This window comes from Onychomys torridus, unplaced genomic scaffold (genome assembly GCF_903995425.1).
Source record: "Onychomys torridus unplaced genomic scaffold, mOncTor1.1, whole genome shotgun sequence".
Classification (NCBI taxonomy): domain Eukaryota; kingdom Metazoa; phylum Chordata; class Mammalia; order Rodentia; family Cricetidae; genus Onychomys; species Onychomys torridus.
The window spans coordinates 296-14173 of NW_023413815.1; the positions used below are offsets into that span (position 1 = coordinate 296).

The 13878-nt window shown below is 34.9% G+C and overlaps 1 pseudogene; it reads left to right on the top strand.

The window, feature by feature from the left end:
* The first annotated feature begins 781 nt into the window (after nucleotides 1–781).
* LOC118576491 lies at nucleotides 782–8263 on the top strand (annotated as a pseudogene).
* The last annotated feature ends 5615 nt before the right edge of the window (nucleotides 8264–13878 follow it).

Genomic DNA, 13878 nt, shown 5'->3' on the forward strand with positions numbered 1-13878 from the left:
CTTGGACTCCCTAAAAACAACAATTCAAAAACTGGTTTCCATTGCTTGGCAATGAGGTTTATTAAGCAATATTTTATGGTAGTCTAATGAAACCTATATTTCTAAATTTCAGGCATTGACAATTAAGGAATATCTCAGAAGGTAAAAATGCCTGAGGTGCAAGTGAGATTACCTGAGTTCAGTCCACAAAAATTCTTGAGTGAACATGTGCAATCTAGGGATGATGAGCAAGAGAGAGACTTATACACGAAAAGCCCAGGAAGTATGCAATAAATAAATCCAGGCATATGCAAATGGATGAGTAGAACCACTATTAAAGGAAAAGTAAAGCAACATCTGCTTGTGGAGGTTATTCTCTGTCTTGCCCATAACATTTAAATTTCAAACATTTCACACACAGTGCCACACACATAAAGATACAAAATAATATAATCTCACACAAATATAATGTAGTCAAAGTTTCACAAATATTTATAAAGATGAATCACTCAACAAAAAACAATGCAGCAGGAGATATGGTATTTTGTAAGTGACTTTTTACATTTACAAGGTAAAATTTTTTGTGTACCAAAACAATAAAAATACAGTGAGCAGTCATGGGACTGCATATTATAAGGTCACACCTACATGATCTTATATCATCCTAACAAGGTAATATAGTGAGTTGAATTCCAGCATTTGGTGGAAAATTTTTAATGTGGATTTCATATAAACACTAATATTTGCACTAGAAAACCATTGCACTAAATCTGCAGCTCTGTGTGGTCTGTAATTTCCTCAGGTGTATTTTTATTCAATATCTGCAGGTATAATTTTAAAATATACCAGTTGGTTCTGTCCCTGGTGTTTGCCATTGAACAATTAACAGGAACCCTCATCTTTTACCCAACATATCTCTGGGATTTGATTTTTATAATGTCCCATACAGTGAGAAAAACATTCTTATGAATCCCCTTATTTGGCTCACAGGGCTGAGTAGTCCCTACTGTAATTATAACTGTATAAAAAGAGAAAGTCAGCTGCTGTACTAACAGGACCATCATGGGCAAAATCTGCTCATATTGAGACTCTGCTTCAGCTCTACAAATTTCCACAGGTGAGGAGTTGTATGGGAGAAGAGCCAGGTATATTTGCTGACATTTTCAGGCTATACTAAAGAAAAAGTCAGAACATTTGGATTAGTTATAGATTGATGACAAGTGTCCAGACAATTGGAGATGGACTTCTATTTCAGTCACTTAGAAAGGAAAGAAAGTGGAGGATGGAGTAAACAAGGAGAATTAATAAAGATGGAGGATAGGCTAGTAATTTTCTGAAAAATTCTGTCAGAATAAATTTGACTTAAATTAAAGGTGAATCCATTCATTTGTGCTGACCATTTCCATCTGTTTCTACAGAATGAGGATTGTGCATAAATGCCATTGTTCTTTCTCTTGTTCAAAACTGTTTTCTCTTCAGCTCACTGTTGGTCCTTTTGATCCTATCTTCAGTGACCGGAAGTCAGTTTACTTCTCTCTACCAGATGGCCCCAAAAGGCACATCTCTGTTCTCTTGCAATGGTCTCTCTTATTGTTCATTTTGGCTGGACCTGGGTTGGTTTACTTATCCCAGATGATCACAGGGGGACTCGGTTTCTATCAGATATCAGAGAAAAAATGGAGGAAAATCGAGTATGCATAGCTTTTGTTGAAATGATCCAAAGTACCAGGAATTCATTGTCATATAAATACTGGAAAGGTCTTGGCATGGTCCAGAATCCTCAGCCAATATCATCATCATTTATGGTGACAATGATTCACTACAAGGTTTAATGCGAAATCTAGGGCAACAGATTTTGACAAGGAAAGTTTGGCTCATGACCTCTGAATGGGACCTTACTAATATTGCTGATTATTTTTTACTGGATTCATTCCATGGAAGTCTCATTTTTTCACAACACCATGAACAGGTCATTGAATTTAAAAATTTTCTCCAAACAGTTAATCCTTATAAATACCCAGAAGACAATTACCTTCCTAAATTTGGGATTATGTTCTTCAAGTGCTCATTTTCAGAACTGGATTGTCATCTATTGGAGAACTGCCTACCCAATGCTTCCTTGGAATTTCTGCCTAGATACATTTTTGATTCATCAATGAATGAAGACAGCTACAATACATACCAAGGCTGTTTATACTGTGGCTCACAGTCTCCATGAGATGAGTCTCCAGCAAGTACAAATGCAACCATTTGGAAATGGGGAAAGAATGGAGTTCTCCCCTGGCAGGTAATATCCCTTCCAATGTGTTAGAGCATCAACAATGTGAAATTTTAAGACTTTTCACAGGCACCAAACAAGGTATTACATATTTCAACATTTTACATATAAAATTGAACATATGCATACTACCTACATTTGCATATATTCAAGTTTGTCTTTGTGGATATGTATATTTATACATATATTATATGTAAAATGTTGAAATATGTAAAACCTTGTTTGATAGACTACACCAGAGATCATGACCAGTGATAGTCACTCAATAATGTATTTCTGGTCAACCACTCACATCCACTTTAAAATATGTTCTTGCCTCACTTTCAGCTGCATCCTTTCTTGAGGAATATCCATGTGGGAGCCAACATGGCTCTAGAATTGGAACAGAAGCTACATGATACTAAGTATGATATTCTCAACTTTTGGAATTTTCCAAAGGGCCTTGTGCAAAAAGTGAAAGTTGGAACATTTTCACCCAATTTTCCCCAGGGTCAACAGTTGTCTTTGATTGAGCAGATGGTACAATGGCCAAAAGGATATTCAGAGGTGAGTTATATAATATCTCAATGCATTCAACTTATCATAATAACACAAACACATCCCCCATTATAGCAACTCCTGGTTTTGAAACTAAATCCCATTAAAATAAATTCCAATTAGAGAAATATAAAACTGAACTAGTAGACGACAATGATTTATCATTCCCTGATTCTTAAAAGTGGGAGTTCTTAGCTTTAAATGTCTATTATTACTCAGTGATGCATGGGATAGTTTTATCAAGTGGACACAAATTAAGTTCATCTCAGAAGTGGTACATCCAATCTTCATAATAAATCCCAGGACACTCTGAAGGAGAAATTCTTTTCATTCACAACACAAACTGAATAAGTTCTGTTTTCTTTCTATGATCAAACACTATCACCCAAAGTGACTTTTGAATAAAATGAGTTTATCTGACTTACATTTCTAAAGTTATGGGAGTCCTTTATGGTCAGGAGGCATGCCAATGAATGGCACCCATGGAGTGATGGGCAGAAACCTCAATCAAAAAGTCTCAGTCCACACATTGGAAGTAGAGAGTAATAGTGGGATTGGATCAGGCTCACAAATCATCAGAACTCCAACCATTTATATAATTCTTCCAATAAGTTCCAAGTCTTAAAATATCAATAACTCTCAAGATAGCACCAACCTTGAGGAAATATGTAGTCACATATCTATGCTTGTGATTGCCATTTTTTTTCAAAGCAATACACAATGTCTCTATTAGAATACCTTCACTGTATCTGAAATTTGTAAAGTTCATTCATTTTGATTCCATGCTTAAAAATTACAGACCATAAATGGTTATCATTTTTCTTTTATCCACCTCTTAAATGGGACAATATTATAGTGAGCATGTGTGTATGTTTCTCTCCTGTTCTGTTGCTGCAAATAAATACATACCCAATATTACATAAGAAAGTGTTTCTTATGGCAGACAATATGAGAATGCAGCCCTTATCTTTGCAAATGTATTGCTCTAGGAACATGAAATTCACAATGACATCATATCCTCAATCAATATAATAATATAAATACCACAGATCACCTTTTTCACATTCTCATTCATTCTCACACAACAACCTTTGGAATGATGATGGTCACTCTTAGAGTGAACCCTTTAAACTTCTCTTTACGAATACTCACAAAAATATCCAACAATATGTTTACATCATAATTATAAGTCCTATAAAGTTGACAATCAACATTCACAATCATTATGAAAATAAAACTTTCACAACACTTACTTAGAAAGTAAGTATAGAGACAGGAACTATCTAGAAACTCCAATTGACCTTCTAGGTCATGGCTTCTATTATCTACCAGCATCATAATTTTTCCTACACCACTATACTCTAGTCTAAGTGTGGGAAAAATCTTAGACCAATCTTATGTAGATCACAGATGCTTGAGATCCTTTTGAAATTTATAGGAATAAAACTTGGAAATTAATTGTGTGATATTAAAAAACATTATTATTGAGGTTTTCGAGGAACCATGAGAATTTGTTAACTTTGCTTCCATTTTTCTCAGATCCCTAAGTCTGTGTGCAGAGATATCTGTGGGCCTGGATTCAGGAAAATTTCCCTAGAGGGCAAGGCTGTTTGCTGCTATGATTGCACTCCTTGTGCAGACAATGAGATTTCCAATGGGACAGGTAAGAATAAATCTACAGGAAGGGTTCCTCATTTCTACAGGATTCTGCATTATCTAAAAACCTGAAAAATATCAAGAAAGAAGTCAGACAAATTTATTCCTTCTCTTATTTAGGATATGAAATGTGCATCACCGTGTCTTGAAATAGTAAAGAATACACATTAAAATGTGTAATTGATTTATATCTATGACCAACTGCAGATATTATTTGCTACAGGAAACTTCTTTCCTCTGTGCTGAACAATATGCTTTTTCCCCACACATAATGTAAAACATAATTCAAAACACTATCCACGTTAGATATTTTATAACTGTATTTCAATAATGATTGTAGCTCATAGGTTATTCTAATGATTCTTCCCAGCAAGCTTTTTCATACATTGCAGAAGATTAGATATTTGGGTTTAATAACCCAAATATATATTTTTGGCTGCAAACAATAACAAAAATTTCAAATTTCCTAAGTGATTATGTCCATTTTTTGCTTCAATTTAGAGAAGTAATATATGAAAAAATATACTGAAGGCAGTTTCTACATTCTTATGGAGAGCTGTACCAAGACCTAAGTGTTGCAATGGAATATAGAATCTGCATTTAGAAGAACAGGTCAGGAATGTATTCACAGCATGTTTCATTGGGAATAAGATTCTTTAAAAGCTAGTATTTTCATACCAAGTACTAAATCTGTTACTGGGGTTATTCCAATTTTGAAATTTTTATACAATTCTTTTTCTTTGAGAACTTTTGTTATTTTTTCTTTTATTTTCAGAGCTGAGGACCAAACTAAGTGCCTTGCACTTGCTAGGCAAGCATTCTACAACTGAGCTAAATCTCCTAACCCTTCTTTGAGAATTTTATACTATGTATTTGAAGGACATTCAAACCCTCCCAAATCTGTAACTTATCTACCTATCTAATTTGTTCTCTCTTAATTTTAAATAATTAAGAAAAACTCACTAAATACAATTTATGCTACCCAAATACTCTATATTGCAGCCCCCAGTGGAGTATTAATTGATTAGCCATGGCCACCTTCTTAAGCATTAATGAGTTTCCTCTTATAGCACCTGTGAGGTCAAGTAGCTTCTTAGTTAAGGGTAGTATTATATGGCAACCATACATGCTTGATGATAGGTCATCTTACCTATGCTTTTTAGGAATGATATGCATGATAACATACCTAAAATTTATGTATTCAACTGCCCTGCTGTGTCTGTAACTTTCTATTCCCTTGCAGTATTTGATGACCTCTGAATTTAGAATTTTTTTTGAACTTCTCCCATGGGTGTCTGAACTTGAGATATAATAGACTGTACCCTCAAGCTGGTATTAAAAAATACTTATTTAGTGAATATCTAAGCACAAATTGCACACATTCATATATATATATATATGGGGATGCTTCACTTACCCATGGATAGTCCTTCAATATTCTAATTAATAAGCATTGTTCCAAAAATTAAGTAGCTCACTTGTGTCAGATATTTTAGGATAGATTACTGATTCAATGCATCAAAAATGTTGTAGTATATTAAAACATATATCTATATATATGTATATATATATGTATGTTTTATTATATGTACCATACACCTTTAGCAAGAAATGGAGTTATACATGTTAGTCATCCATTGAATGGTAGTAAACCAGAAGAAAATAAATAACTCCACATAAAAGAGAAGGAAATAACAGAGTCTGTGGCAGTACCTTGAAAGTAGATCCTGACAACAGATATATCAATGTGTCACAGTAGATGTAAGGGAGCAATACAAGATACACAGAAATAAATTTGATTCTACTGATGATTATTCAAAGATATGTTAATAAACTTATCAACAAAATAAAGTTAAAAGTCTGGTGATGAGTCTCTTTTTCAAACACAGGAAAAATGATAGTAGAAATCTGGCATGCATAAATCATTGTTAATATACTTCAAATACAAGATGACTTTTGCCAATTTTTAAGAGAAGAATAATAAAGGACTGTTTTATTTTATAATCTAAAATAGTTCTGATATTTCCCCAACTAGAATTACAACTGTTCACTAGTGCACTATTCAATCCTGTAACAATATAGCAATGTCTACTTACTAAAGCATCCACAGGAAAGAGTCAAAATATTTTATAATGATAAGAGACTTGAGAACCTTTGCTCAAAAACAAAATATTATCAAAATTATTTCACAGGCCATTTTCTCTCTTTTGCAATATTCAAATTCATAATGTGGATATAACTTAGGATGTGGAATCAAAAAGAAAGCATGTTTATGCACTGTAACTCCATATTCTAAAGACTTGCAAAGGGATATACCAATAAGACAAAGACACTGAAAGTATATAAGAGAGAAAAGGTCTATTTAATTTATATTACTATAAAGATTATGGGTTGTATGAGAAGCTACTGGTAATTGGCAACTCCTTACAAAAAAGGGACATCTCTTTTCTTTAGGGTTGTGAATTCTGAAATGCTATGCAAATTCCAGTAGATTCCCCTATAACCTGTAAATACAACCATCACAGAATAGACTCAATATGTATTAAAATATAAAAAGAAGAGATAGAGATCACAATAAGTTGGGAAGTATACGATGGAGACAGTGAGTAATGGAACACGAGGAAAAAGGGTTAGTTGTAGCCATACAGTTTATGTGTGCATATAAATAATAACTGAAATATCCAGTAAGGAAGATGTGCATTATAAACATGAAAGTATTCACTATAGCCCATACTTCTATGTCCCTGAGAAGGAAAGTGATATAGATAACAATCCTGTGAACAGAGAAAAGGGGTTAGAATTACAGGGATAACATCAATTTGGACAAAATATCACCTTCATTTTTTACCAGATATGGAAAAGTGCATGAAATGTCCAGAAAGTCATTATGCAAACACAGAGAAAAAGCATTGCCTGCAGAAATCTGTGAGTTTTCTCGACCATAAGGACCCCTTGGGGATGTCTCTCACAATCATAGCTCTGTGCTTCTCGGTACTCACAGCTGTGGTTCTTGCACTATTTGTGAAGCACAGAGACACTCCAATTGTCAAGGCTAATAATAGGACCCTCAGTTACATGTTGCTCATCACACTCACTGTCTGTTTTCTCTGTTCTTTGCTCTTCATTGGCCGTCCCAACACCTCAACCTGTACCCTACAGCAGATCACATTTGGAGGTGCTTTCACTGTGGCTCTTGCCACTGTGTTGGCTAAAGCTATCACTGTGCTTATTGCCTTCAAGGTCACTTTTCCAAGGAAAGTGGTGAGGTGGTTAATAATATCAAAGGCTCCAAACCTTATAATCCCCATATGTACTCTGGTCCACCTTGTCCTCTGTGGAATCTGGCTAGGAACCTCTCCTCCCTTCCTTGACAAAGATGCTCATGCTGAACATGGACATATCATCCTTGTTTGTAACAAGGGCTCAGATTTTGCCTTCCATGGTATATTGGGATACCTCTGTTCCTTGGCACTTGGAAGTTACACTGTGGCTTTCTTGTCCCGGAATCTGCCAGACACATTCAATGAAGCCAAGTTCCTATCATTTAGCATGCTGGTGTTCTTCTGTGTCTGGGTCACATTCCTCCCTGTCTACCACAGCACCAAGGGGAAGGTCATGGTGGCTATGGAAGTCTTCTCTATCTTGGCTTCTAGTGCAGCCCTCCTTGGTTTCATTTTTGCCCCTAAGTGTTATATAATCTTAGTAAGGCCAGATAAGAACTCAGTTCATCACATCAGGAATAGGCCACATTCTAGAAGGAATAACCCTCCTAAAACCAAGTACAAAATTAAACATAGTTCTTATGATAAGTGATAAATTTCAAGGATGGAGTCCAGTTGATATCTATTGCAAATGTGTTATACCATTATAATATATGTCTCATTCATTGAGCTATTATGTTTTCAACCAATTGTATTATATATTCTTTATAATGGAGCTAATAGAGTGATTCATGCTTAAAGTCCAGGTTTTATTTTCATATTGGCAGGACTTCAGTATACATCTGGGCTTGTCTGAAACTTTCTGTGAATATCATTTTATTTTGAACTCAGAGATTTGCCTACATCAGGCTCTTCTGGAATTAAAGATGGCCAGTCATAGCACCCTACCATAATCTTCTCTAATATAAACAATTAATATTTATGTTATTGATTTAAATTTTTAAGAGAATCATGCATTTTCTCATTTCTAGTTGTGTTAATCACATGTTGTTTTAAATTTTGAAAGTGGATTCCAATAAATTTTTGTCTTGTCTTCCAATCTCTGTGACAAAATATGTAGATTATAATTTTATTTCATATTCAGCTTTCAACGTACCAGAGTTGTACAAGGGCATCAATCTGTTTCTTAAGACCCCAAGGCCCTTCAGTAAATTATCATGCTCCATTTGGAATTGAGTGATTATACTGAAGAACACAGGATTTTCAAAATGTGAATGTAAGCTTTTGAGAATATAATATTTCACCAGTCATTGCACAATATATTGCATGCTAAGTTATAATGTAGACTTAGTAAGAGCTATACCCAATGTCAAATGGCAGACACTCAGAACAAGTAACTAGGTCGAATATCATGGAGGACCCCTTCTTTAATTATTATCTGAGGACATATGTCACATTTCCAACTGTGTTAAGTCATGATGAATATATACACTTTCTCTTTAAGTCTAGATATTTAAACATTTTTCTGAATGCTTCTTTCAATTCATTGCTTTTCCATGAACTGGTATGTATTCTTCATCTAAAGTCACGAATAGGTTACAACGTGCAACTGTATTATTTTACATTTCTCCAGAATTCATCACCAGTTCTTAAAAATACATACAATATATTAAGTATATTTTCCATTTCCACATCATTAAATAAAATTAAAATTGTATAAAATTGTTAGACCTTTACTATGTGGGTTTTATCCTTGTTGTGGTTACTTCTTTGCTCTTATGTCTATATATTAGGCTAGGAGGGTGGCAAATTCAGTTGTTAGCTGTAATTGAACAGAATTCCTGCTGGTCAAAGGTTAAAATATGCTTAGTTATGGAAACTAAACCAACCACCAAGAGCGAGTGAAGTTTTGGATCTCAGAGGAAAACTGTAACTGCCTCTTCAGTAAAGCAGCATAGCCCCTAAACATTCTAAATAATTGTTTTCATACATACAGTGAAGTCTATTCTTCACATCTATTTAAGGACATGTCACATTGAAACAGATTTACACAGTTACCAAAAGCCACAACCAATCAAAATGAAGAATTATGTATCCCAGTTCCACCAGATACATTTACAATGAATACTATTGCCACTCCAAGTTTCTGATTTCACTGAGGAAGATGAAATAGAATGTAAGAGCCTGAGGACCAAGTAGTTTGCTTTGTGATTGTCTTCTAGCAATGCCATACATTGCCCATAACAACACAGAAAGTCTAATAAACCCGGCTTCCTAATTATGAGCTGATCTAGGACTACAACTGTTGAATCCTAATATGATTGGCAAAATCTCATGGGACCTTAACCATATAATAACTACAGTGTACAAAGTAATGCTGACAGAGGAAGAAATATTCTACCATGGGGCAGAACAAACTAAATGATATGTAAGACAAAATGTTGTTCATATATAATTTAGGATTATATGTGTACATATACATATATTAGAATCATATATTATTTCAATTAAATGCATAGGTTATTTGTGCATATAAATATAAGTTAAATGTTATGTATCATTATTTCTATACACTTACATTCTTAAAATCTACTCAAACACACATACTTGTACATATTTAATAACAATTATAAAAAATGATGAGTTTGAAAGAAAGAAGGAATGAGTAAACAGGAGTATTTAGTGGGAGAAGAAAAGAACAGAAAAATGATGTAATTTCATTATCATCTCAAAAATAAAAATGTTTCTATTCATTGGCATTCAAAGTTGATATATGTCATCTATGCATTTACAGTTGGTCTTCAGATTTCCTTACTAAGTAAGTAATTAGATATGTTCTGAAATTACCCTGAAACTTACATCAATCTTATAAAGAGTTGTATGAATAAAAATTAAGAAATAAATTAATTTATACTTGAAGAGCAATGAATGCATGGAAATATTTCTTCTTACTCTCCAGTTTAATCTAATAGTAAAAGTTGAGGCAAAAATGTCCTATAATATAGATATTTCATGTATTATAAACATTGTGAGAATAATAATCTGTTGACTTTACTTTGGGACAGGTCAGCCTAAAATTCTTCTAATATCCTACTGCTTTTTCATAATGAGCGTTTATAAAGGAAGTACTTTGCTTGAAGTCAAAAGTAACTTAGAATAACAAAATCCATATTCTCAAGAAGGAAAGTACCATAAAAAGTTTTAAAATGTTTTTGTTGCTAAAGGTCATTCCTAAGAGAAGCCATAAACCACATCTACCCCTTCTTCTAAGGTACCATTAAGAACCAAAGGCTCAATTCCTCTAAAAGTCAGGCTGTGTACCCAGTGCATATACTAGGCTTCATTACAGAATAGAGATGAGGCATTCTTAACAGTAGTTTGGGGACTCCAACCCAACTGCCTGTACCTGAAATGTCTATTTCAGGAGGGATTAAGGCTCTTAGACACATAGATGAAAGCTCCTATCTAATTTTCCTCAACACCTTCTCTCCCACTCTCCTTTCCTTCCTCCTCTCTCTCTACACATCTTTAGCTTTCTCTCTGTCTTTCTTTCTCTCTCTCTCTCTGTCTCTGTCTCTGTCTCTCTCTCTCTCTCTCTGTCTCTTTCTCTCTCTCTCTGTGTGTGTGTGTGTGTGTGTGTGTGTGTGTGTGTGTGTGTGTGTGTCAGTGTTTGTGTCTGTTTGTATGTGTCTCCTTTCCAAGGATACATGCAGACTTGCAGTTTATAATAGTAAAGTGACTCAGCTTCAGTGATCTTTTGGAAGGGAACTCAGAAAATTCCAAGGCAGGTATTTTGTTGACATGGTATTCCTCTTGTTTAAGCTGATTTTGAGACTAATTAGAGATGTGTAGGTTACCACCAAGATATTTCTGTCACTCTAGTACTCATTGTGTTACTATGACATGCAGGTCATTGATAAGATCCTCAGCCCTATACAAATTACTACAGACAAATAAATTTAGCTGGCATGATGGGTGGTAGCTCTCTCCAGGGAGTTGTTTAAAAAGTGTTTGTTGAGTAACAAACACTTAGTGTTGTAAATATGCATACCTGTAATGTTACATGTCCCTAGCATGCTATATTTAGGAATATATATGCCAATCCAAATACACATTTGCATATGATAAAAATTAAATAAGGACACCTTGAATTTGAAGGTCAGAGTGTGATATAAAGGACAATTTAAAGGGTGAGGTTTGGAGAAATATTATTTTTTTTATTCTCATATCCTTGTTTCTTTCTTTCTTCTTTATTTTATATCCAGTTTGCAGTTTCACCTTCCTCCTTCCTTACAGTCCTTCCTCTCAACCTCACATCTTTTCCCAAGCTTAAATACATTCTAGCTCATTTTCTCTTCAGGAAAGGGCAGATCTCCTATGGATGTCAACAGAACATGGCATATAATGCTACAATAAATATAAGCATCTCCTCATTTTTTAAGGCTGGGCACAGCAACTCAATATGAGGAGTAAGGTTCCAATAGTCAGTAAAAAAAGACTTTTATTGGAGAAATATTCTAATTCACATACTGCCTCAAAAATAAACAATGACAAGAGAAGGGAGCTATTTGAATCAGAGGTTAGTTATTCCAGACAATTGTATAAATGGAATGCTGCATTATCCATTACTGTTAAGCTGAAAATTACATAAGGAGATTATCTCGCCAAGCAATAGTTTAGCAGGTTACCATTCCCAGTTATGTTCTGAAGGAAGTAGCACAAGGGAGCATGGCAGAAAGGCACATTCACTTCTTTCAGAATGTTTTCTTTTGTTCTTTCTATCTTCACATTTTTTTAGGTGAGAGGAAATGGAACCTCTCACAATGTGCAGCTAATAGAGATGCCTGATGGATATGTAACATTTGTTAAGAACATTTAAAGCTTAGAATCAGAAGTGAGTGAGTGATAAGGTGGAGATCACTGTTATGAGCACAGTGGACAGGAACAGAGACTGTCAGAGTCAGCTCAGTTCAACAATAGGCCTAAGGAAGTTAATCTAGCAAAGATACTTTATGGAGAAAAAGATAAGCACAATGTGATTTCCACTGGAGTTAAACAATTTGTGTATATTGGCATTAGTTACTTCTATGTGGTTGAAAGAAATTAGCTGAGATGAAGCACTTAAAAGATATCAATCTTACCTGGTTTAATGGTTTTAGAAATTTTATACCATTTTGGCCTGTAAGAAAATAATGGCAGTATCTTGCTGATGAGAACTTGTGGTATCAAGTCCTCACATGGGAGATGATGAAACAAACACTGTACATTGGAATCAGAAGTGGAGATTACCTTCGAAGGTTTATGGTTAGAAAATTATTTTAATTATTAATTTTTAATTTAATTTTACATATCAGCCTTGGGTTCCCCTGTCCTCCCTCCTGCCCCAGAACCAGCTTTCACCCCATTTCCCCCATTCCCATCTCCTCCAGGGCAAAGATTCCCCTGGGGATTAAGCTCAACCTGATAGATTCAGTCCAGGCAGGTCCTGTCCTCTCCTTCCAGGATGAGCAAAGTGTCTCCAAAAATCCACAATGATACCTCCTCTGTAGACTACTGGCAATAGTCTAGAGAAAGCCCCAACTGACATACTCTGGTGATAAGATGGCCAAACTCTCTAACTGTCATTCTAGAACTCTCATCCAATACCTGATGGAAGTGCATGCTGAAATCCTTTGCCAGGTCCCAGGTAGAGCTCCCGGAGCCCAATTATTGATAAAGAGGAGGGATTGTAAGAGCATGAATTGTTGAGACCAAGATAGAAAAAAGCACAGGGACAAATAGCCAAACTAATGCAAACACATGAACTGTGAACCAAAAGCTGTGGAGCCCCCAGCTGGATGAGGCCCTCTGGATATGTAAGAATAATTTTAACGAATAGTAGTAATGATAATCATTACACTCACTCAAAGGTCTAAACTCTAAAATGTCCCATCATCTTCAAAATCCCATAATAATATTGGGATGATGATGACTAATATGCAAAAAGAACAACATAGATCAAGAGAGACATTAATCTGGAATCTGAGAGATATTTGAATTATGTAGTCTCCAGTTAGGGAACCCTACCTTTCCACATTGCTACAGAACAAGGTGCCAATATCTTTTCCAGTATGCATTCTTATGTACATATTTCTTCATATTATGTCCCTCTACATGTCATGTCCTCTTGGTGCCCCCTTGAAGGCAATTTCAGTTTACCATACTGTACCATTCTGAGTGATTTCTAAAATTTGGTAAAAGCTTCCTAGTCTGCTTTCTGTGGCTTCA